The sequence below is a fragment of the Cupressus sempervirens genome, chromosome 6 (assembly GCF_028749045.1).
Source record: "Cupressus sempervirens isolate cs-2001-9-10 chromosome 6, ASM2874904v1, whole genome shotgun sequence".
Taxonomy (NCBI): Eukaryota; Viridiplantae; Streptophyta; class Pinopsida; order Cupressales; family Cupressaceae; genus Cupressus; species Cupressus sempervirens.
Genome location: NC_143123.1, coordinates 119,168,314 through 119,193,394, shown reverse-complemented (window position 1 = coordinate 119,193,394; position 25,081 = coordinate 119,168,314). Strand labels below are relative to the sequence as shown.

General features: G+C 37.2%; 1 pseudogene; it reads right to left on the bottom strand.

Moving 5' to 3' along the window:
- Positions 1-1,157: 1,157 nt before the first annotated feature.
- The window catches only part of LOC149551512 (uncharacterized), a 48,046-nt pseudogene continuing 24,122 nt past the window's right edge, over positions 1,158-25,081 (bottom strand).

Sequence of the window (25,081 nt, the reverse complement as noted above, 5' to 3'; positions counted from 1 at the left end):
TTCATTAACATGTGGGCAACTTCAAAAAATCAAGTGTGTCGACTCTGAGAGGTCCTGATTTGTTTACCCCAAACTCAAATTAGATAATTGTCATCATAAAAATTAAAATATATGTATCTTTCGAATGAAATTGAAGAAATTCAAACATAGAATACTGACAAAAATTGTACCTGGAGATAGGTTGCCATTCTCTTAATGTTCTCAATGTATTCAGGAAGTGGTACATGAGGACCTGATCCTAAGGGGTGAGGACCCACAGAATCATTTCCATCAAAATATACAATGATTAAAGCAGGCTGTTGAACTGCATCCTGGGTGAGCCAAAGTAATAAATATATTAGACTGAGAATATCCAACATTTGCATATAGAGAAGTTACAACACCAACTTCCATATCAAACACATGAATAAACTATTGAAATGCTAAAAAGTATATGACCTCATCTCTATGGTAATCATATTCTAATTTTGTTGCTTTTTGAACAAGCAAGCCATGACATTGAGATATAATTTACAATTATCTGTAGAAACAAAGCAAGATGAACAGAAAAGATGGAAAAGTATAAACTTCCAAACATAATTTTTTTGCTTAACTAGTGTTTCCTGGATCAAAATCATTGGAAACACCACCTATTAGAAGATATATGACATACAATACATAATTACAATACAAACCAACTAAAGTCACTAAAAGTAGCATGATGAATGGGATACTAAACCTATTCTTGAAGTCCCTCAAGCTTTTAATCTGTCTTTTTTATTGAAATCACATTAAACTCAACAAAGGTTTATTTCCATAGTACTTAGCATTTTTAACAAATGAACATCTAACATGACACCATCTCCACACATAGGAATGCTAAATGTATTGCTAGTCAAGAAAAATTTAGATGCTGTTAATTTAGAATTCAATTATAAAGAGAAAACCACCTTCTGCCAAGGCTTGTTCCACCAACATGTTGAAACTTGTTTGGAGAATCCACTCTCAAGATGCTAACACCAGATCCAATATTTACCTGCCATTAAAATTATAATTAAGAACAAGGTTAATAATCAATGGATAGATTGAGTATAAATACATGATGTGGAATACAAAAAAAATAGTTCTCAAATATTTTCAAGTTTATCTACATCATTATTCCAGCAAGGAAAAATGGTCTACCATAAGATATTTTGGCTTCCATTTAAGAGTGCACTGTTGCCATCTCTTTTAGGATGAGGGCTATCTGAGATAGCTGTATTCCTTGGATTCTCTTCATCATCACACTTTCCAATGGCATCCTCATTTGAATGAAGTTTCATACTATTGTCAACCCCACCATGTTGCCTTCCTTTTTGCCTAAGATGACAATCATTCTCATCATCATCACTGCTATTTTCATGTGACTTCCAAGGACGTTGTATACACCCTACTTTATATGAGCCTGCAACACATTTTGACTATTATATTTCTTGTTAAGAATTATGCCCAAATTTTAGATAATTCCAAGTTTGACCAGGGTAAACTAGGTTAATGGAGAAAATTTGGGAAAGAAAGCAATTCGAAGAATTTATCACAATCATATTTATGTCAGCTTGAATATATGTAAAATTGATAGGTTATTTTAGAGAAATGCTATACTGATTGTAAGTCTTTTCATGACATTGACATGCCATTCAGATCACTAGGATTGTAATTCCTCTAGCCCATTAGAATCCAATCTAATATCATTGTTAGGAAAAAATTTGAATTGTAAAATCAACTTTAGTCTAGCTTTTCTCCTAGATTATCAACATAGTTGGAAGTAAATGCAACACTGTAAACTCTCATACAAGAGCTCAATATGCAAAATTAGTTTAAATTCTTATATTTTCATTAAATCCACTACAATGTATTATTTTAATAAAATGTAATATATTTTTTATTTTTACTGTAGCCTTCAAATCACTCTCTAATCAATGTGACTGATGTATTTTTTCTCGAATGGTGTTATTTAAACTTCTTTGTGCATAGTTGGACTCATGTTATCATTGATATGATAGTGCAAAATTTGGAATATATGTCTTTCTATGGTGATTTCTAAGTCATGTCTTTGTTTTGTAGTCACGCCTTTTGAAGGAAGCATGTAAAATCTCATAGTTTCATGCTTTAGAACTATTACAGATTTGAAGACATCATAATGATAATCATTTCTTCTTTGCATCACTAATTTTTTGGAGTGTAAGGGTCAAATTTGTTTACTGATTTCTAATATTCGACTATGTATATTTTGGCTAGGTATTCCTTTTACCCAGTTTAGGGTAGTTTTAGATTAGGCTCTTCTCTTTTAGTGATCAGTCCTTCCTTTTCTAGTTCTACTCTCTGCTAATTTCTTTTGCCTCTGTGGCATTTTCTGTAAAATCTTATTTTAATATTAATATATATAGGCATTAGCCTTTTGTTTTAAAATTAAAATTGGCACAAACTTGCCTCATCTTACTTTTGTATAGTACAGATCGAATGGAAATCTATCAGCAATAATGGATAAAAAAATATATGCAAAAAAGATCAACAAAAAATTAATTATGGTTTGTTTGCAAATGTATCTTTCTAGCTAGAAATTTATGGCACATTACCATCAAGTCCTCATTGATTGTGAGTTCTACCCATATCTCTACAATCAACATAAGTTCCTTAACTTATTACTGATACTCTATCATTGCGTATTAGATTTCAAGATATTCTTTATAGTTATAATAGACAATTTGTGAAACTAAGGGAACATTAATATTTCAAAGAAAATGAGGTTGTAAGGATTCAATAGCTAGTTCGTGCAAGGAGCATTCCATAATTCAAACCATATCAATGAATAAAGCAAAGAAAATTCAAAGGAAGTGGAAGGTCATACCATGGATATGACTTGCTAGATTTTTTGCACTCATATAACCTAATAAAATAAGTTTTTCATGTTCCCTTTGTCCCCAATAATAACCCCTCAAAGAAACTAGATTTGGATGCCTTATGTTTGCAAACTTCTTTGCTTCCTTGGAAAATTCCTTTTTCTTCTTAGCCAAGCCCTCCTTCAACCACTTCACTCTCAAAACATGTCCATTGTCTAGAGTGGCTTTATAAGAGGTACCATGATTGCTTCTCCCCAAAACCTCAACACATGCATGAGATAGCTCCTCAGCTGTGAATGATAATGTATTATCTAGAAAGAAGAGATCCCCAGCCAACCGATCAAGTGATTGAACATTAAAGATAATAGGTTTCTCCAAGGAAGAAGAAATATCTATGCTACTAGTCTTCACAAATTCAATACCCTTGGCTTTAACATTTGAAGTTTCTTGTACCGCAACCACACTAGTGAGTCCTTTGGGTTTAGCAACTATAAGCCTCTTATCATGAGCTAGCAAATTATTAGCTAAAAATTTCAAGGGAATTGGAGGTGAAGGATCCACATCTTTATGAAATTAATAAGACCCAACATTAGATGGTTGTCCTATGTTTCTATGTTTTGTATTAACTTTCTCGCGAAAGTCAACATATCTACTTAAGTGTTGTGTGGAAGAGTTTTTTCTGTAGTACAGAAACAGAGCAATACCAACAAGTAGGGTAGATCTAGCAGTACATACTCCAATTATTATTTCTTTAATATCTGCTCCAAGACCCTTCTCATGTCTCCCCCTGCCATTGGTTTTAGGTCTGTCACCAGGTAAGCTAGAAACCAAAGGAAAAAACAAATGAACATTGCCTGGAAAAAATGAGGAATAAGGGAACTTTCTCAGTTTTGTGAAACATAACCTAACAAGTCATTATAAGATAGATTCAATGCTTTTAGATTGGCAGATATCTTGTTTGGTATTTTCCCTGTTAACTAGTTGCAACAAAGGTTAATATTCGTCAAAGCATAAAGCTTACTAACTTCACTTGGTATCATACCAAAAAATTGATTTCCTGCCAAATTCAATGACCTGAGACTGTCAATGACACCAATTTCTTGGGGAATGAAACCATTTAGTTGGTTGTATGATAGATCCAATGATTCCAAGGGTGAATATTGATTCACTACCCGTAATGTGGCAGGACTAATTGGTTGAATATCCTGTAGAGGGATTCTCCCTGTAAAGTTATTTCTAGACAAGTGTAAATGTGCCAAGGTTGGTGAAGTAAAAAGGTTTGTCAAAAGAGGCCCATTTATTAGGTTGAAGCCAAGGTCAATAGTTCTAATCCTAGAATATGTCCCTAGCACAAGAGGAAGAGGACCCACTAAAGCATTGTGTGATAAATTCAGATGGATCAATCTTAAAAATGGAGAAGTGTCATTAGGCAAGGACCGTATAAATGAATTCTAACTCAGATCAATCATTTCCAAATCATTCCCCCATGTTAGAGACAAACTCCTAGATAAACTATTATCGCTCAAATCCACAACTGCACAGCTACCAAATTTTTGTGGCAATACACCAGATAGTAGATTTGAGGAAAGATTGTGAATGCTAAGGGATTTTGATGTGACCATGCTCATGGAACCTACAATATTAACAAATCATAATGAATTAGGAAGCTACAGGAAAAATAATTAGCAATATAAGACATCTGAAATCTCCTTTGTCTATCATATTAGTTAACCTAAAAATTAATATAACATATACAGTTCTAAAAAAGTCTAGCCATTGATCACATAAGAACTTTGCAATGTCAATAACAAAGAAAATTGCTTTCCAATGTTTCCATTCACAAATTCCTTTGAGATTGGATTTATATAAAGGCATCAATAATACAAACCACACAATAAGAGAAATCACATCAGAAGCCTAAGTGTCTTATCACTATGATCAATATCAACGAGTAATCAACAATACTCTAACCAAGAACCCAAGTGCTACTGGGTTTAACTCAACTCCCTATAAAAACAAGAAGAATTACACACTTACCTAGATATTGTGAATTTGCACACTATGTATGAAACTGAAACTAAAACTAAAAATACAACTAAATTTGAAATGTAGGTACTCTAAGATGGCATTTAGTGAAATGTTTGAAAAGGCTTTCACTAATTGCTAAATTAAGGATTATGCCTTGATTTATTGGCAGTTCCACTATCAATGCCCTCCAATTATGCATAGGCTATGACCAACACAAACAACAACTATATGTTGTCCTTAATGCATGAATTAGGGTTGGTATTCAGTAATCAAGAGAATCAAACTGTTGATTAGAGAGAATAATTCACGAAGCAATAACCAAAAACTGTACCATTTAGCAAGCATGACTGTCAGATATAGAAACAAAAATGGAAAACAACATGTTTTGAAAATTTAAAACAAATAGAGCTAATTGCTTTTAATCATTTTTACCTGCATGCTTATTTTCAATGAAAATTATACAGTAGTAACACTACTCACATGAATAATAAGACAATATGGAATAAAGAAATGATAGGAAAGTAAAGCTCCTAGTGATGAAGGCTTCTAGTGAAGACATTATGGAATAAAGAAATGAAGGCATGGGTTCATTGGCATTGAACAATTCACCATTTGCATTTTCACTCAAGCTATGCGTTTATATGTAATTTGACTTCAAGAAAATTAAAGAAAAGCATGTAGAGAGGAATATCTTGCACATGAACAGACTCACAAAAGACATGCTGCTAAACTTACAAAGAATACAAGAAGCTACGTGGATGAATAAGAACAATCTCCAAACAAAAAAAGATATAGGATGGTCTCTAACAGTATCAAGGCAACTGCAGTTCTATGGAAGACCAAACCTCTAGTTACCCACATCAAACATCCTAGTCATCTTTGCTTTACAATATAGACTCTATTTGACAAACTTTAATGCTAACTATGGTTTCCATGCTACTTTGCATCAAATTTAGTTATGCAATTCTATGCATAAGTGATATTATTTTCTAAAATTTATTACAACATTACAATCACAAAAACTCCCAAACTTGGCAGAAATACAACATATCCTATTCTTTTCTGCAAACATTACACTACAATACAAATAAGTCTTGATTAATCAAATAAAAAGATTAGGTAACAAATTTTGTAGTTCAAATTGTTTCATTCCCTCAAAATGCTTCCAAATAAATATATTAAAGATGTAGGTTGGTGTATTTAAAACTGTGAAGCAACCCTTAGACTAACTAGGAAAAAATCCTCCATACACTGAGCAATAAATTAATTGGACCTACCGGAAAGGCTATTGTGGCTGAGATCCAGTTCCTTTAAAGCCAAAGTATCCTCTACAAAAAGTGCATCCAGCAAATTACCATTTGTTTTACCTAATGTTGTTAGATCTAATAGAGAAAAAAAAATGTTGATAAGCCTAATGCATTCCTAATAGATGATCTTGGTGGCCATAAACTATAGGGTGGTTGATTCTTACCTCCTTTCTCCTCTCCTGTTGACCCTGCACCAAACTCCTGCCCCCTACAATCGCACGCGCGAAAATAAAATGAACACTACCTTGCCCTTTTTTATTATCTGTGTTAAACATAACAATGAAAGAGGAAATTTCCCTTTTTTATTTTAACATTGTAAGCTCATGTTGGTCAAAATTTTGACCAAAATGGGCATGGATTTAAAAAAAAGATATTTTTCCTTCCATATTTTGACCAATCTAAAAAAATTTAATAGATGGTCAAAAATTTTGGTTGAAAATTGAGGTCAAATGTACTAGTGCCTCTTTATCTTGAACTAATTCTCTCAAGTAATGATACTTGATTGCAATGTTCTTAGTCTTTGCATGTATTATAGGATTATTTTATATATTTATAACACTTGTATTATCACAATAAAGTATCATAGGTTCAGTGATTTCCTCCTTCATACCTTTGAGTAGTTGTTTGATCGATACCATTTTTGTATAGTTTACTGCAACAACGACATATTCAACTTCAATAGTAGATTGAGAAATGCAATTTTGTTTCTTGCTATTCCATGTAACCAACCTTTTTCCTAAGAAAAATGCTCCTCCACTAGTGCTCTTTTTGTCATCAATATTTCTAGCCCAATTAGCATCACTGTAGGCCTTCAATTCAAATTTCTCATTTTTTTAAAGTATATACCATAGTCTTTTGTTCCTTTTAGATATCTCATTATTCTCTTTACTGCCATCAAGTGATTCTCCCTGGGATTAGTAGAGAATCTTTTAACTATCCCTACAGATAATGCAATATCAGGTCTACTATGTACTACATATCATAATTTGCCGATCATAGACCTCTATAATGTTTGATTCTCCTTAGTTGAATCACCATCCAAAAGTTTTCAAATCTCCTTTACATACTTTAATTGAGAGATGTATATACCATATTTCATCTAATGTACTTACAAACCCACAAGGAACTTGATCTCTCCATACATAAAAATCTCAAATTCTTTCTTCATTTCATTTGCAAAAGCATTATAGAAAGTATCTTGACCTCCAAATATGATATCATCACCAAAAATTTCAAATAACAAAATATCTTTTCCTTTCTCTGTCTTCAAGTATAGATTTTTGTTATCACCAGTCCTTTCAAATTCAATCTTCACAAGATAATTATGAAGCCTCTCATATCATCCTCTTGGTGCTTTCTTCAAACCATATAGAGCTTTGTGTAGTCTACATACCATGTTTTTTTTGTTAGCATCAACAAATCCTTCTAATTGTTCTATATAAGCCTCTTCCTCTAATATACCATTCATAAATGCAGACTTAACATCCATTTGATAAACTTTGAAACCTTTGTATGTAGAGCAAGGAAGCAGAGTTCTTACTCCTTCCAACCTTGCAACAGGAGTGAATGCCTCTCCATAATCTATCCCTTCTTCTTGTGCATATCCTTTACAGACTAATATTTCCTTGTTCCTTGTGACTTCACCATTTTCATCTAACTTGTTTCTATATACCCACTTCATACCAATCACATTTTTGTCCTTTGGTCTAGGAACTAGAGTCCATGTCTTATTTTTCTCAATTTGTTCAATCTCTTCTTTCATGGCTTTTCTCTAGTCCACATCTTCTAAAGTATCTTTAACTGTTTTGGGTTCTTTCATGCTCAAAAAACATGTATCATTTCACAACTTGTTCCTTTTCATTGGTATAACATCTTTATCTCCAATGATTTGTGCAATAGGGTGATGTCTCTTGACATACTTAGACAATCTTAGTTCAACTCTGGCTTCTACATTTGGTCTCTTAATTTTTGAATCACTATGTACATCTTTGTTAGGTAGTTCAACATCTTTTTCATGTACACTAATCTCATAATAAAAATGTGCCTCAACTTTATTCTATAACTCGACACTTGAATGTAGCTTGGTTCCTAAATGCAACTCGACATTCATAGTATGTGACTCAATAGTCACTGAAAGTTACTGTTGGTTTGGAACTTTATTTACAACATCTTCATCAGCCAAAATACCTTCATAAAAGTATAGAAATGATTTGTATTCTTTTGGTTCCTTCATAGGTTCAGCCTCATATACTTCTATGTATTCATCAAATTTCACATTTTCACTTTCCACAACTTTGTTAGTGTTAGCATTTCAACACTTGTAAGCTTTACTTCTTGTGGAATAAACAAGGAATATATCTTCTTCAATTTTTGCATCTAGTTTACCATTCCTAAAATCTTTGAGAATATAGCATTTTCTTCCAAATACCTTAAAATATTTTACATTGGGTGAATATCCATACCATAGTTCAAAAGGTGTTGAATGAGTACCTTTCTTGACTTATACACGGTTCAAGGCATAAACAACTGTACTTACAACTTCTCTCTAGTATTTCAAAGTAATATTTTTCTCCATCATCACTGTCCTAGCATAGTCCATTACAAATTTGTTCCTCCTTTCAACAATTCCATATTGTGGATGGGTTCTAGGAGAATATGTTTTTCTTTTGATTCCTCTGTCATTACAAAACATTTCAAACTCATTTGATGTAAATTATCCTCCTCTATCAAATCTCAAATATTTCAGACTTTTACCTATTTCCTTCTCAACTTTTGCTAAGTACCACCTAAACATTTGGAAAGTATCAGATTTCTATTTTAGAAACAAAACTGTCATCATTCTAGAATAATCATCAGCAAGTAGCATAATGTGCTTATCTCCTTTATAGATTTGCACTTCAATTGGTCTACACAAGTTAGTATGAACAATCTCTAATATTCCTTTAGAGGTATGAGTCTTACTCTTAAAACTTGACTTTGTCATTTTGCCTAACTAACATTGTTTGCAAATTATATTTTTAGGCTTCTTCAACTTAGGCAAACCTCTTACTCTTTTCATGTTACTAACTAACTAATTTATTGAAATTAACATGATAGAACCTCTTGTACCATAGCCACACATTATCAAATTCTACAACTAAACATGTATCATCCTCTATATAAATGTAGAATAGATTACCTCTAGCTTGATTACCTTTTTCAATAAATTTTCTATTAGTATCATAAATTGTCTAAGCAATCTTGTTTTCAAAATCAACCTTACATCCTAAATTATTCAGTTGTAACACACGAGCAACAAATTATTGTTAAGTCCTTCAACATAGTAAGCATTGCCACATAAAATATTTTTTGTGAGCTTGATAGAACCTTTTCTTTTTATCAAACATGGTGCATCATTACCAAACCTTACACTATTTCCATCATAACAATTCAAGGTAATGAACTTACTTTTATCTCCAGTCATGTGATGTGAATACCCAATGTCAATGATCCATCTGTCATTCTTGTTCACATAAGACATTAGGTGCAATTTGCTCATATTCATCAAATTCATCCTTCATTGCAACATACACTACTTCATCATCATGATCATTAGATCCATATTTTGTTTCCTCTTTAGCAATGTAGCTAGACTTCTAGCCTTTGTCTTTATAATATTTGTTGTCTTCATCTCTTCTACTTTTTTATTCATCACCACTTCTATAATTCTTCTTCTCTAGACATCTAGCAGCAATCTGACCAACCTCATTGCAATTGAAAAAAATGATAGATAACTCTCCTTTAAACTTGCCTTTATCTTTGTGAGATCTCCTTGCCAGTAGTGCTTCAAGTTGATCTACATCTTCCTCATCTGTATCACTATCACTAGACACATATTTTGTCTTTCTTTTCTTCTTTTCATTAGGTTCCTTCTGTAGACACCTAAAAATCCTTTAAAAAATAAAGTATTTTTATTTTTTGAAAAAATCTTTGATGACATCATCATTTATTAATTAATTAATTAATTTTTATGCCATTAAATCCCTTTATCTTAATTAAAAATATTTAATTAAGGAATCCCTCCCAAAAATGTTTAAATCTTATTTAAACGTTATTTCCTTATTTATTAATTATTTAATTAATAAATTGACCAAAAATCCTAAAATAAATAAAAAATTATTATTTTTTGCCCAAAACTTGGCCAATTTCCTTATGACCAATAACCTCTTCCAAAATTTTCTAATCCTTCTTTAATTTCGATTAAAGGCTAATCCTATCATTTCCTACCCCTAATCCCAACTCAAAATATTTAATTAAGATTAAATATTAATCCTCATGTTTATTAAAAAAGTTTTAATAAATATCTCCTCAACCCAAACCCTTGAAATAAATAAAAACTTATTTATTTCTTAAAAATCTAATTTATCCTCATCCTAGGAAATTCTAGACTATTCTAGAAAGTCTTTATCCTCATCCAAAGTCTAGACTCTTCTAGAAGATGTCTTTAAACCTAATCCTAATCCCCTCCTAACCTTGTCACATTCCCTAAACATGGGTTAAAACATACTAACCCAAGCCAAAGTTAACAAATATCTCCTCCTTCACCTACCCTCATTAAATGCCATCCACTTGCCTATCCCTAAGCTAATCCTAAACCATCCTAATCCATCCTCTAATCATTTGCACAAGCCTAAACAAGCTTAAAACCTTCCTAATCAAGTCCAAGTCAAAATTTCTCTCATCACCCTCAAAATATCTCAACCATAAAACTTTATGAAGTCCACTAGGTCATAAATGACTCTTACAAGCCCTTTTATTGCTCTTACAAGTCATTATGAGAGTCTTTATGAAGATTTTATCCCTTGAGCCTCCTTTGTTGACTCATCCTTTCCCTTTCCTGCATCCTCTCACCATGTGACATGTGTCACTCCTTGATTGGCTATAAGGAAGCACAATCCATGTGCTCTCCTCTCATGCAATCTAAGCCCTCCATAAGCTTTTTCCCATCCTTGCATCTTAGCCCTCAATCCCTCAAGCCTCTTGCCTATAAATTGGATCCTTCCCCTTTTCAAAATAACACAATCCATGAAGTAAAGTCATAATGCCATTTTGAGAAGTCATTTTACATCAAAACCATACACTCACACCCAAATTCCAACTCCATTTGAAGCCCTTTTTGAAGAATAAGCTTGAACATACATCCTATCTATTTAGACAAAGCTACTCAACAAGAGAGCTTCTCATTGAGAGAGCCCATTAATGGCTCATATTCTCAATTGAGAGCTCATCTTAGTCTATCTTGAAGTTTATGAATTTTTTTTAGTTTGTAGAAGCTTTATTTAAATTTGGTTTCTATTAGCATACTAACATTGCTCATATACATTTTGGCACGCCCGGTGGGACCTCGCATGGGTCATCTTCATTAGCTTTTTTAGTCAAGTTTTGTATGTCATTTTCTGATTTTGGCTAATTTTTCTTGTTTTTGTGATTGGTAGGATTGTATAAATTGGTTTTGTAGGTCCACATGAGCATGAAGAAGACAAAGGAACTCATAATCTATCTCATAGTGTTTGCAGATTTTTCAAGCTTATAGGTGGACAAAGAACTTGAAATTCTTCTTCCTCTTCTTGTCTATATTCTTCTTATTCCATCTACTTCTTCTTCTTCTTCTTGTGGGAGATCTTGGCCATTTTTTTTTTAAGGAAGCAAAATCATACACACTTCTTTTTAGTGCTTAAAATGAACCCCCAAATCAAACTTAAATCCATTGAAAAATTAAAAATTTGCAAAAAAGAAAAAATCTTTTAACAAGTGAAACTAAACCAATCTAATCATTTTCATCCTTGCAACATCAAGGTTTTAGATGCATTCATGCAAAATTAGGAACACTTCATTTTTGGGAATTTAAAAAGAACTTCAAGTTTCCATTTCAAAAGGTTCAAAATCAACACTAAGTGCACACTAAAGTTCTTTTTAAAAAAATCTCATGAAAACTAAGAGTCCTAAATAGTTGCCAAAAATTGTCCTAAAAGCTTTGTTATTTGTTCCAAACAAATGTCTTATTGAAAAATCTTGAATGTTTCTTAGGTTTTTCATGCATCAAAACAATCTAGGAATATCATTTTTGGGCTTAAAATATGCAAACTAGAACACAAAATCTTGAATGAAAACCAAAGTCCAAAGAGTCATTTTCACTTTTGAGTCCAAAACAATCTTGAATGATCTAAGGTTAAAACAAATCACTTCAAAGTTCTTAAAACAACACACAAAATCTCAATCTTGAATGCTCAAAAGAAAACACTTGAATGTTTAACCACTTGTCTTTGAATGCATGTTGCTAAAATCACTCTTGAATGCCATGGATTAAAATCAAATTTTCCTTGAATGCATGATTAAAACAACAAATCCAATCTTGAATTCTAAGGATCAATTAACCATTGCAATATCAAACACTTCATTTGGAGCTTCTAAAAATTGAAAAAAACAAATCTCTTTTCCACATGCAATCTAGGTAAAGTTTGATTTTTGGACATTTAAGAAACCTTGTTAAGTTAAAATACAAATTTGCAAAAATCAATTTGAGTAGTTCCTTGGACTCACCTCTTTTCTAATCACCCATCAAATATTAACCATTGGTTGCAATCTCATCGCCATTTATGGGGATGGGTCTACTTGAAAAAGGTGTTAAATGTTCCACAATCTAACTCACTCACTTGGTCTTTGAATGTTTGCTTTAACTTTATCAAAATTTTTAAATGATAAAAACTCTAGATTAAATCGATCACACTTCAAGTTTGGGCACTAAAATTGAAAAACAACTGACGTGGAGAGCCTCCGGGCGCGCGCTTGAAATCGAATCTCACACACTTTTGTTTTGGGCTTAAAACAAACTCACACTCAATCTTGAATGCCTTAAAGAAAATTAATCGATACTTGACGTGGAGGGCCTCTGGGCGCGCGAGTTTGCTTTTGTTGACCCTAATTCTTCTTATTGTTTGCATTCTTCGATCGATTTACTTTTGTTGGTGCTTCAAGTTGGAATTGAACATTGTCTCTTAAACATGAGTGTTTGCAAAGTCTAGATTAGCACACATAAGAGTCAGTTGGTAAAAGAGCAAGCATGTTTTTTAGCCCAAGGTCATCCAAGTATCCTCTCCCCTTGTTGTCTTTCGAGGCCATCTTGGGTGCATAAGATTAGGATCCAAAACCTTGTTTCTTTTTAGGAGGCCTGCTTGGGGATTTCATCACCCCTTGGACGACCTCAACTCCAGTGTTCTGGCAGAGTATAAGAATCGGGAGGTGAATCGAAAGACACCTCTCTTGGGATCAAGATTTTGTCACTCGGGCTAAGCCTCAAGGAACTTTATACCCTTGAGAAGTGAAAGAGGAGAAGTGGGTTACCGCTCCTCTCGGCTGTGTGACATCTTTTTGGTCTCATCTACGGATTTGGGCCTCACGTACCTTGGGTATATCGATGACTCCTTAGCTAAACCAACTGTTAGCCTTGTAGACAACCATCTAGGACGTTAATGTGTTTGAGGTGACTGATCGAAACATTTGTAGAACATACACACTCCTTGGCGCAAGTATCACTTTTTGAGAATCAAAAACTTCTATCTGGTTGTTTCTATCTATTGCTTGATCTTTTATTTGTTGAATGAATGTTTGCCAAACTTGGTCAATCCTAGCTTAGGGCATACTTAGCGTAGTCACTGCCTATTCCAAAAGTTGAACGAGTTGAAGCAAAACAACCAAGATCTCTCAAAGCCAAGCAGATTCAGAAATTGATGTCAGAGCAACCCAAACCCAAACAGAAGTTCCACAAAGTTAAACTCAAACCATCTCTAGCATACCAAGAACTTTCAGCCAAGAGAAAAGAAATAACACCAAGCCCACGAATTGCCAAACTCCACAAAGCAAAGGACAAAGCTACCGATGAAGCACTTCAAGAGGCTTGGTTAGAGCGCACCATCAAATTTAGCCAACATCCAGGAGTTAATCCTGCCTATGCCTTACCAACTAGGCATGATTTCTATGATTAGACACCCTTGTTTCTCCACATATTCTTGGATAAGCTTCACTTTAGAGTCATCTTTGTAGAAAAGCCAGCCATCTTAGGTTATCCCCTTAAGTATTATTAGCTCATCCATCTCATTTAGAATCAAACCATCTAGCCAGCAATCAAAACCTCACATCCAAGCCTTCAAAGTTGTTGTCACTTTTTCCAAAAGTTTGCCACTCCTAAAATCTTCCAAATCCATCAATCTCACCAAGGTTATCCCTTTGACAGAGCTTTTTCTAGGGTAATCTAGCTTTGTCACTTGTTATCCCTCATCACCTTGAGCTAAAGGTTGGGATCCATAAGTGGTCAATCTTGTGTTCTTCCTAAAGGATCATCAGTCTATCCTTAAGTTGACACAATCACCACCAAGCTTGCACATAGGAAAGCAGACCTTTCGTGCTTTGGCAACATATCTTTGAAGTTAGAATCTCCAACCCAATCCTCCTTAGGTTTTGTCATATAGCTTTGCCTTAACCTAGGAAATCATTTGCATAGAGAAGCCTTCCCCCTTTTGCATCCATCAGCATTATTGCATCTCATCCCTAGGAGCATTTTTCATGCCACCCGTCACTCGCTTAGCCAAGAAGAAAGAAACAATGGAGCCCTATCATTTGGATCGAACAGCCTCACCCCCCTTGAGCACTCAGCCATCCTTTAGCCCAGAGAAAGCTATGCCATCATGTACTGACATTGAAGCTTTCATGAACCAACCAGGAAATGCAGTATTGGTAAATGCCATTATAGACAAGAACAAAGAGACAATCATGGCTAATTTTTGAAGGGAAAATATAGGAACCTTTGACTTTGGAAGACCCCCTCCATTATCAGATCCATCTCACCCATTGTTTGGGTAGCTACCACCACCCATAGGCTCTTATGATCCAAATTATCCTCAATATATGCAAAAAGAAGAGCCTCCAGCCAATCCATATGATCCAACAGACCCAAACATACCATCATCCACCCAAGTTGAAATCTCCATGCCGCAAGCCAACCCAGCCACCACCACTCCATCCTTGGTTCACACCTCTCCACTCCAAACCCCCTTTACCCAAAATAGGTCACCGTTCACCCCCTTCACTATTGCTGCTACTGCTCCCCAACCCAGCCTTCCAAATCCACCCATCTCCCAAATCAGTGCTAGCAACTTTGGCCAACCTCAGCAATATACAATAGGGATGCCACCCATGGGGCTAAGTAATCAACCTTTCATCACCCCCAACTTGTTCACTGCAGCCCAAAGCACAATCCCATCATTTCCATTAGGTCTTGGGAGCTCAATACCATTAGCCACAAATCTACAAGCCACTACCCTCACTCCACAAAGCTATCAAATCCCACAAGCTACTACCAATTTTCTACCAAGCTCCCAAGTGACCCCAGCCCCTGCCACCACTCTACCAAGCTTCCAAATCCAACCACAAAGCTATCAAACCCCATCAGTTCCATTCCCAAGCTTTCAATTCCCACCACCTCCACCACCAACTAATCCATTACCTCCAATTACCAACTACTTTTCAATGCCACTTCTAGGAGGTAATCCACCACCCCAGCCAACCACCAATTATTTGCAGATACCATCCCAAATGGGGGCACAACCCACATATATTGGTCAAACCCCACAAGCCCCCCGATCCTTTCCCCAAGCCTCTCAACCATCTTATACCTTACCTCCACAAAGCAATCCATTTATCCCACAGCCACCTTATGTTCCTCAATCCCAACCTCAAATCCCATATCAACAGCAAGCCTCGCAGCACATGCAGCAATATGCGCCACCTCCCCCTTAGCAACCTGTCATCCACCATGCAGCTGCCCAAACAATGTACAATCCCTATCAGAAAATCCCTCATAGCCATCCATATTCAGTGGCCCCATCCAGCACATACCTACCTCAAGGCACTCCTACATTGGGGGCACCCCAGCCATCACCTATCAATTCAGAATGGGAGCAAATGAAGATAGCTCTGAAAGCCATCCAAGAAGGGAATGATCCGAAGACATTCAAGTTTGAGAATGTGTGTCCTTACCCATTTGACAGAGCCATTACCATGACACCATTTCCCAAACACTTTGAGGTACCCAAATTTGACAAATTCAGAGGAAAAGGAGACCCTGTCACACATATCAAAGAATTTTACATGCACTGCCAGGACGTGGCATACAATGATGTCTTCCTCTTGTGCCTTTTTCCCAAAAGCTTGGCTGGACCAGCTCTTGAATGGTTTTATAGAATCCCCTATGGCACAATTAAAAACTTTGCTGAATTATCTGAGGCATTCATAGCCCAATATGCCTATCTTGTTGAAACAGAGCTATCAATAGTTGACCTTGTCCACACTAAGCAAAAAGGTGGAGAAAGTCTTGCTGAATACCTGCAAAGATGGCAAACCCTTACCACTCGCATATCTTGCACCTTGCCAAAATGCCATGTGGTGAAAATGTTTATTGATAATGCCCATCCTAGCTTGGCTCACCACATGACCATGAATTGTTTGCCAACCTACAAAGATATCAAAGAGAAAGGAACGATCCTTGAGCAAGGACTCATTAAAGATGGCATGGTCAAGATTTACAAGGAAGCCAACCAAAATCAATCACATTCCAATGAAAAGTCTAGGTATTGGAACAAAAACAAGCACGTTGCAACAGATGGCGTCACTGACACCAGACATGTGAATATTGTTGGTCCTTCTCACAACCAGTCCAACCCACCATATCAACCAAACAATCAACAAGCTATCAACTACCAACAACAGAATAACCAAAGCTATCAAAACCACAATCCAAGACCCAACTTCCAAGGGTCTAGCAATCAAGCTAATGCCATCAATGTAGCTGCAGGACAAAAGCCTAGATTCCAACCTACACCTAGAAACTATACACCCCTTGGTGAGCCATTGGATGTCATTTTTGAGAAATTAGTCAAAGAAAACCTCATCAAATTTCCTCCTACCCAACAAATTGACCCAAGCCAATCCAAAGCTGCATGGTACAAAGATAATGAGTACTACAAATTTCATAGGGTAAAAGGTCACACTACCCTCAGATGCATGAAACTGAAAGACTATGTGTAGGACCTCATTGATCGGAAGGAAATCACTGTTGGTGCCCAAACCTCTCCCAATGCAGGCTTACAGATCTATCAAAATGCTTTTCCTCCACACCACAACCAAAATCTTGGAAAAGCACCTATCCAAACCAACAACAACAACACCAACAACCATCAGCCAAACCAACAGCATGGGAAGAACAATGACCACACTTCATCCTATATAGACTATGGTAGCCTTATAGGTTGTATATTCGAGAAAGAGCCTTCCGTAAATGTTATCAATATCCAAGGACCAAACAATGAGTGTGCAGTCACCACTCGAAGAGCGTGATTTAACATCGCAGGCCCACCTGTTACACCAACACCATCAGCTCCATCAAAAAGCCAGTACAATATCTTGGAACACCTTGGGAACATGCCAGCCCAAATCTCCATTTTAGACCTTCTTCACACTAGTCCTGTGTACAAGAACATCCTTGACAGTGCTCTCATAGAATCTTGTATCCCTTTTGATATCAATGCTACTGATTTTCGTAATATTGTTGGACACCTCTCATCCTCATGTGCCCTATCATTCAAACCCACCGACATACCCGTGGTCGAGCCAGATCACACCCTTCCGCTTCACATAGCCATCATGGTATCCAACTTTGCTGTAAAAAGAGTAATGATAGATAATGGATCAGCCTTGAATATTTGCACCCTAAAATTCATAAAACAAGCTGGGTATACTGAGGCAGATATCATTAGTGAGGTTATCACCATCAAAGCTTATGACAACTTGGAAAGAACCACAGAAGGAACTATTTTGCTGCCAATCAAGGTTGGGCCAGTCATCCAAGAGACACTTTGCCATGTTATTGATCTAAACCTACCATTTAACATCCTCCTCGGTCACCCATGGATTCATGCCATGAAAGCCGTTCCATCCACTTACCATCAGTGCATCAAATTTCCGCATCAAGGCACTGAGGTAACCATCCATGCCGATCCAAAACCCTTTGCTTACTGCAATGCGGTTGAAGCTTCATATACAAACCATTGCCCTGGAATTGATATCGGCACATCCATCGCCAGCTCATCCCACACTTATAATGACCCAGAAACCATCCTCGCCTCTACCCTGTCTACCGTGAAGATCAATAACAAAGGTTATGGAGAGTATAGTCTGTCAGATGCATTTGCTGTCGGGGCACTCCCACTTGATCCACATGCCCATGGACGACCGACATATCACAAAGCTAAGGAGGTTCCACCTCCTCGATACAAACAGTTTGGCCCAACAACCTTTGTATCCTCAAAAATCCCTCTTCATGAGGAGCTCACTCCAGATATCAACAAATGGTTACATAAGGATGCACCTCAAAGAAATCAAGCACGCCTTGATCACTTCAGCCAAAAGTATCCCCAAGAACATAAGCTCATCATTGACAAATGGAACTATCAAGGTGGTGGTCTAGGACCAGAAGAAAGAGGCATGCAGTGCCCCATCGATGCACACAACTGGGAATCGAAGTCAGGTCTTGGCTTTGGCATACCCACAACTGGGGGCACCAATGAGAACGGTCACGCTTTTTTTTAACATTCACTGCAACCTTTTCAAAATCGAAGACATTCCTGAGGAAGTTGAAAAGAGAGCCTACGACGATATCCTAGACCAAATCCCCCTCGGAGACTCTATTCTCCAAGAACTATCCATCCACCTCATTGACCTACCACTCGCCCATCCACAACTCATAGATTGGGACCAACCAGGTGTCATACACATCGATAAGTTCACATCAGAGGAGGCACTTCTAAGATTCATGGGAGCTGAAACTCCTCACAAGAAAACAAAGCCAGATTCTACCTATATCTACAAGCTAGATCCCAAGGGGTATTTTGGAGAAAATCCCCAACCTAGTTCCGATACACCCAAAACTGGAACTAAGGTGAATCTGAGACTAGCTAAGGCAACGAAGAGAACCCCTCAGCAAGAAAATCCAGAGCAACAAGAAGAACATGAGGATTTAGCATTGCCTCCTCAAGATAATTGACCAGAGGTGTCTTCTATTCTAATTGAGGATACTCGAGAAGTCAACATTGGTTCTTCAGAGATCCCCAGACTTGTTCACATTGCTGCATCCCTATCACAAGACCAAGCTGACCTCCTCTTTGAGGTCTTAAGAGAGAACATTGGCCGATTTGCATGGTCATATCAAGACATGCCAGGACTTGATTCAAAGCTTGTAGTTCATCATCTTGCAGTTGATTCAAAGATCAAGCCTGTCAGACAAAAGCTTAGAAAAATGCACCCCAAGGTGGCATTATTGGTCAAAGCTGAATTAGAAAGAATGTTAGCTGTTAAGGTTATCTGACCTATTGACTACTTAGAGTGGATCTCCAACATGGTCCCTGTCACTAAACCTTCCGGTGACATCAGAATCTGCACTGATTTTAGAGATCTTAACAAAGCTTGTCCAAAAGATGATTTTCCCTTGCCCAACATAGATATGATTGTAGATCTTACAGCTGAACATGAAATTCTGTCCCTCATGGATGGATTTTTTGGGTATAATCAAATCAAGATTGTAGAAGAGGATCAGCATAAGACATCATTCACTACCCCTTGGGGAACCTTTTGCTACAACATGAGGCCTTTTGGCCTAAAGAATGCTGGGGCTACCTATCAAAGAGCTATGACAGCCATTTTTCATGATCTCATCCATAGCATTTTGGAGGATTATGTGGATGATATCTTGGTCAAGTCTCATACCTTCATGGATCATCTTGCTGACCTGGAGAAAGTCTTTGATAGGTTAGCCAAATATCATCTCATGCTGAATCCCAAGAAATGTGTCTTTGGGGTCACATCTGGCAAGCTTCTAGGCTTCATAGTTTCTAAACAAGGTATAGAGATCGACCCCAAGAAGGTCAAGGCTATCTTAGACATGCCTGCTCCCCAGACACTGTGACAGCTTCGCTCTCTTCAAGGAAAGCTCCAATCTATTCGGCGCTTCATCTCCCAGCTTGCAGATAAGTGTACACCATTTTCACATTTACTGAAGAAGGATGAGAACTTCAAGTGGGATCCTTTATGTCAGTGCAGCTTTGACCATCTCAAGCAGTATCTTATCAATCCCCCTATCTTGGTTCCACCAGTTCCTGGTCATCCCCTGATTTTGTACATATCAGCAACACCTACTACTCTAGGGGCACTTCTAGCACAGCTTGATGACTACAATAGAGAAAGAGCCATCTACTACATCAGTAGAACCCTAGTTGGTTATGAACTCAATTACACTCCTATGGAAAAAGCTTGTTTGGCAGTTGTTTTCTCAACTCAAAAGCTTCGCCATTACATGCTAAGTCATACCATCCAACTAGTCTCCAAGATTGACCCTCTCAAGTATATGCTCTCTAGAACAGCACTTACAGGCTGTTTGGCCAAATGGGTTATGCTCCTTAGTGAATTTGACATCCAGTATGTGGATAGAAAGGCAATCAAAGGGCAAGCTATATCAGATCACCTAGCTGATGCACCTCTAATAGATGCTTATCCATTGATCACAGAATTTCCAGATGAGCATATCTATCTAATTGAAGAACAACCCCCATGGAAACTTTATTTTGATGGCTCATACACATCTCATGGATCAGGGGCAGGAATATTGTTGGTCACACCTCAAGGAGATTACATTCCAAAAGCCTTCAAGCTACAATTCCCTAGCACCAACAATATAGCTAAATATGAGGCCCTCATAGCAGGATTAAAGATAGCTGCAGAATGGAACATTGTTGAGCTACAAATCTTTGGCGATTCTCAGCTCATCATCAAGCAAGCCCTAAATGAATATCAAACCAAAGATGAAAAGATATTACCCTACAAAGAGCTAGTTGATCAGCTAACCCAACATTTTACAAAGCTTCAGTTTAGACAAGTGCCTCGAATATAGAACAAAGCAGCAGATGCTATGGCTACTATCGGCTCACTCTTGGAAATTCCCCAAGCAGCTACACAGTCTGAGTTTTTAGTGGAGCAGCTCCTCACACCTGCCTATGCGAATGAGGATTCAAACCGTGTTTGTATCTTGGTTGGTCCCCAATCCCCTTGGTACCATGAGATTCACGCTTACCTTAACGATGGTATCATATCCCCTCACCTCACACGTACCCAACGCCAGAACCTCATCCAAAAATCATCCCGCTATGTTATCATAGCCAATACCCTATATTGTTGAGGTTATCATGATACTCTCTCTTGATGTTTAGACCAAAACGAGGCCGCGATGGTGTTAAAGGAAGTACACTCTGGACTTTGCGGTGCCCACACGAGTGGTATTGTCCTAGCGTAACAAATCCTTAGAGCAGGCTACTATTGGCCTACCATTGAAGAAAACTCCTGTGACTTTTTCAGAAAGTGTCTCCCATGTCAGCAGCATGCAAATCTTGTGCACGCTCCAGCACAGGATCTACAGCCTATTGCACCACCTTGGCCTTTCACTTGTTGGGGCCTTGATCTAGTTGGAACTATCACACCCCTCTCATCTGATGGACATAAATGGATAATAACAGCTACAGACTATTTCACTAAATGGGTGGAAGTAGTCCCCCTAGTCTCAGCTACAGGAGTTCAGGTCTCCAAGTTCATCTTGTACCACATTGTTTGCCGCTTCAGCATCCCATCCACCATCTTCACCGACCACGGAGGTAACTTCGAAAATCTCAACATGGAAGAATTATGCACTTCCCTCCACATCCATCACCGCTTTTCTAGCCCATATTTCCCATAAGGTAACGGCCAGGCAGAGGCAACTAACAAAACCCTCCTCAAAATTCTAAAGAAAGTTGTCAATGATTCCGGCCGTGATTGGCACCTACAAATAAATCCAGCCCTATGGGCCTATCGAACTTCCTTCCGTACATCCACAGGCACAACTCCATACTCCCTAGTCTATGGTGTCAAAGCGGTACTACCTATAGAGGTTGAACTTCCCTCCTTGCGCATATCTTTGCAAGGGCAAATATCAGATGAAGAATACAGAGTAGCTCGGCTCACCCAGCTAGATCTCTTAGACGAGAAGCGACAACAAGCCTATGGTCATCTCACAGTCTATCAAACTCATCTCAAAAGGAATTTCAACAAGAAGGTGCTTCCACGACACTTTCAGCCAGGTGACATGGTCCTCAAAGAAAACATGAAAGTCCAAGTAGATCGAGAAAAGAAAGGCAAGTTTGAACCTACATGGCTTGGTCCTTATGTTATCACTACTTCCTTTAGCTTCGGAGCTTATCAGCTATCTACACCAGAAGGAGAACTCTTGAATGATCCTACTAACATCATTCATCTCAAGAAGTTCTATGCTTGAAGATCCTTGGTATACCCAGCTTTTGAAAAATACAAAAGAAAAAATAGTAAAGAGAAATAAGCGTCCAATGGTGAAAACTTGGCAATTCAAGCACCTTGGATAGGTACCTTGGTGAAAACCTTGTAATTCAGGTGCCTTGTGTACTAAAGACTAATCCATTATCTATCACTATCCTATCCCTCATCCATTCACCCACCATCCCATAAGACACACTTGCTTGTTCCCTTGGTGTTCCAACCAAATATCCAAAATCTGATGAAGCTTGTAAATACCTCCTGTACAGCTTGTAAATCTTGTACCAAAGCTTGTATTATACCTTGTAAATCTTGTACCATACCTTGTCTATCCAAATCTTGTCCAAGGTTTGTACCATATTCCAGCCTATAAATAATCTTGTATCCTAGCTTGTATACTATCACGTGCACACACAAAACCCCATTTTCACTTAATCTTTTCACAAACCATCTACCTATCCACCTATCACCTATTATAGACATCCCATCCTTCACAAACATTTCCATCTCACAAAAACCAAAACATGAACAAATTTGTACATTTGTAACATATCTTGGTCCATCAGCTTGTACATCCTCTTTAGCTTAGTACCATTGTATCTATCCAGCGTTCGTGTCAGTTCGTCCTTGATCAGCATCTTGCACCCATCACACATCTTGGTTAGCTATTCCAACGCATCCTTTAGCTAGATTTCCTTTCACCAAAGTGTTATCTTTCTTAGTTCAGCTTGCTAGACGCATCACTCATCCAAATCCACTAGCTTCGGTGCTCTCCAATAGGTCCTTGCAGGATATAGCTTTCCTTATGTCTGATCTTGGTCCGTTAGTACCTTTTCCTACCCATCTCGTTGGCAAACGGCTCTCTTTTGGATTTTCACTTTCATTTGATTTGGGATCTTCCCTTTTGGGTCTTGAAGTATCTTTTCCAAGCAATCTCCTTGTTCCCTCCTCAAGGTTGCCACGATCTTCCATATCATGGTATGCTGCGAATGGGGCAATTAGAGCGTAAGGTCTTGATCAGGTCTTTCATTTGTTTTTCTTTTCTGCTTGTGGGTTCTTCAGTGTCGTTTCCATGCTGCTTCCTCTAGGATTCATGTGTGATGCTGGGCAATCCTTGTGTGTTTGTTTTAAGTTAGTTTGTCAGTCCTTTGGACGATTGGTGAAAAGGCCTTGATGTTCTTAGTAACCTTGGAAATTAACCAATAGTCCTATAGCAAATCTAGTGCTCAACTACATGGTGGTACTTCTCTTTGAAGTATCCCCCCGCTCAAAAAGCTTCAATGGTTTTCCTTCATCTCCATTATCCCCCATCCATATCTAGCATCCGTCTCTCCTACCCCAGCTTATGCATCAGTATCTCTTTGAATCACTCCTCACCTTTAGCTTTAGGGATCCACAATCCTAGTCTTAGGGATCCACCAATCCAAATCAATCCACCAAGCCTCATCTTTCGAGATCCACAATCCTAGTCCTAGGGATCTCCGAAACCCATCTTCCACCAATCTGACTCTTTGAAATCCTATTGCATTAGCTTTATAATCCCCTCATCCATCTCCCTATCTTGGATTCCTTTTTATAGCGCTCCACTCCTTCATCCTCCACCTTCCCTAAAGTCTTAAGCTTGCTTCCTCTTGTGCATCTGATTCTCCTTTATCATTCTCCCATAGTGAGAGTTTGAGCTAATTCAACCCCTTCTCTTTGCCAATCTGAGTCTCCTTGCTCATCCCAGATTCTTGTATTTTTTCAAGAAGCCACCGAGCCTTGCTTTCTCTCCCTGTTGCCTTCTTGAGGGAGCATCTCACAGTCCATTCTCTCCTCTTCTGCTCTAGCCTTGGGCATCTTATTTTCTTATCTTTGATGCCATGCCACTTGCGGCATCACATCAAAGAGGGGAAAAATGTAGACACCTAAAAATCCTTTAAAAAATAAAGTATTTTTATTTTTTGAAAAAATCCTTGATGACATCATCATTTATTAATTAATTATTTAATTTTTATGCCATTAAATCCCTTTATCTTAATTAAAAATATTTAATTAAGGAATCCCTCCCAAAAATGTTTAAATCTTATTTAAACATTATTTTTTTATTTATTAATTATTTAGTTAATAAATTGACCAAAAATCCTAAAATAAATAAAAAAATTATTATTTTTTGCCCAAAACTTGGCCAATTTCCTTATGACCAATAACCTCTTCCAAAATCTTCTAATCCTTCTTTAATTTTGATTAAAGGCTAATCCTATCATTTCCTACCCCTAATCCCAACTCAAAATATTTAATTAAGATTAAATATTAATCCTCATGTTTATTAAAAAAGTTTTAATAAATATCTCCTCAACCCAAACCCTTGAAATAAATAAAAACTTATTTATTTCTTAAAAATCTAATTTCCTCATCCTAGGAAATTCTAGACTATTCTAGAAAGTCTTT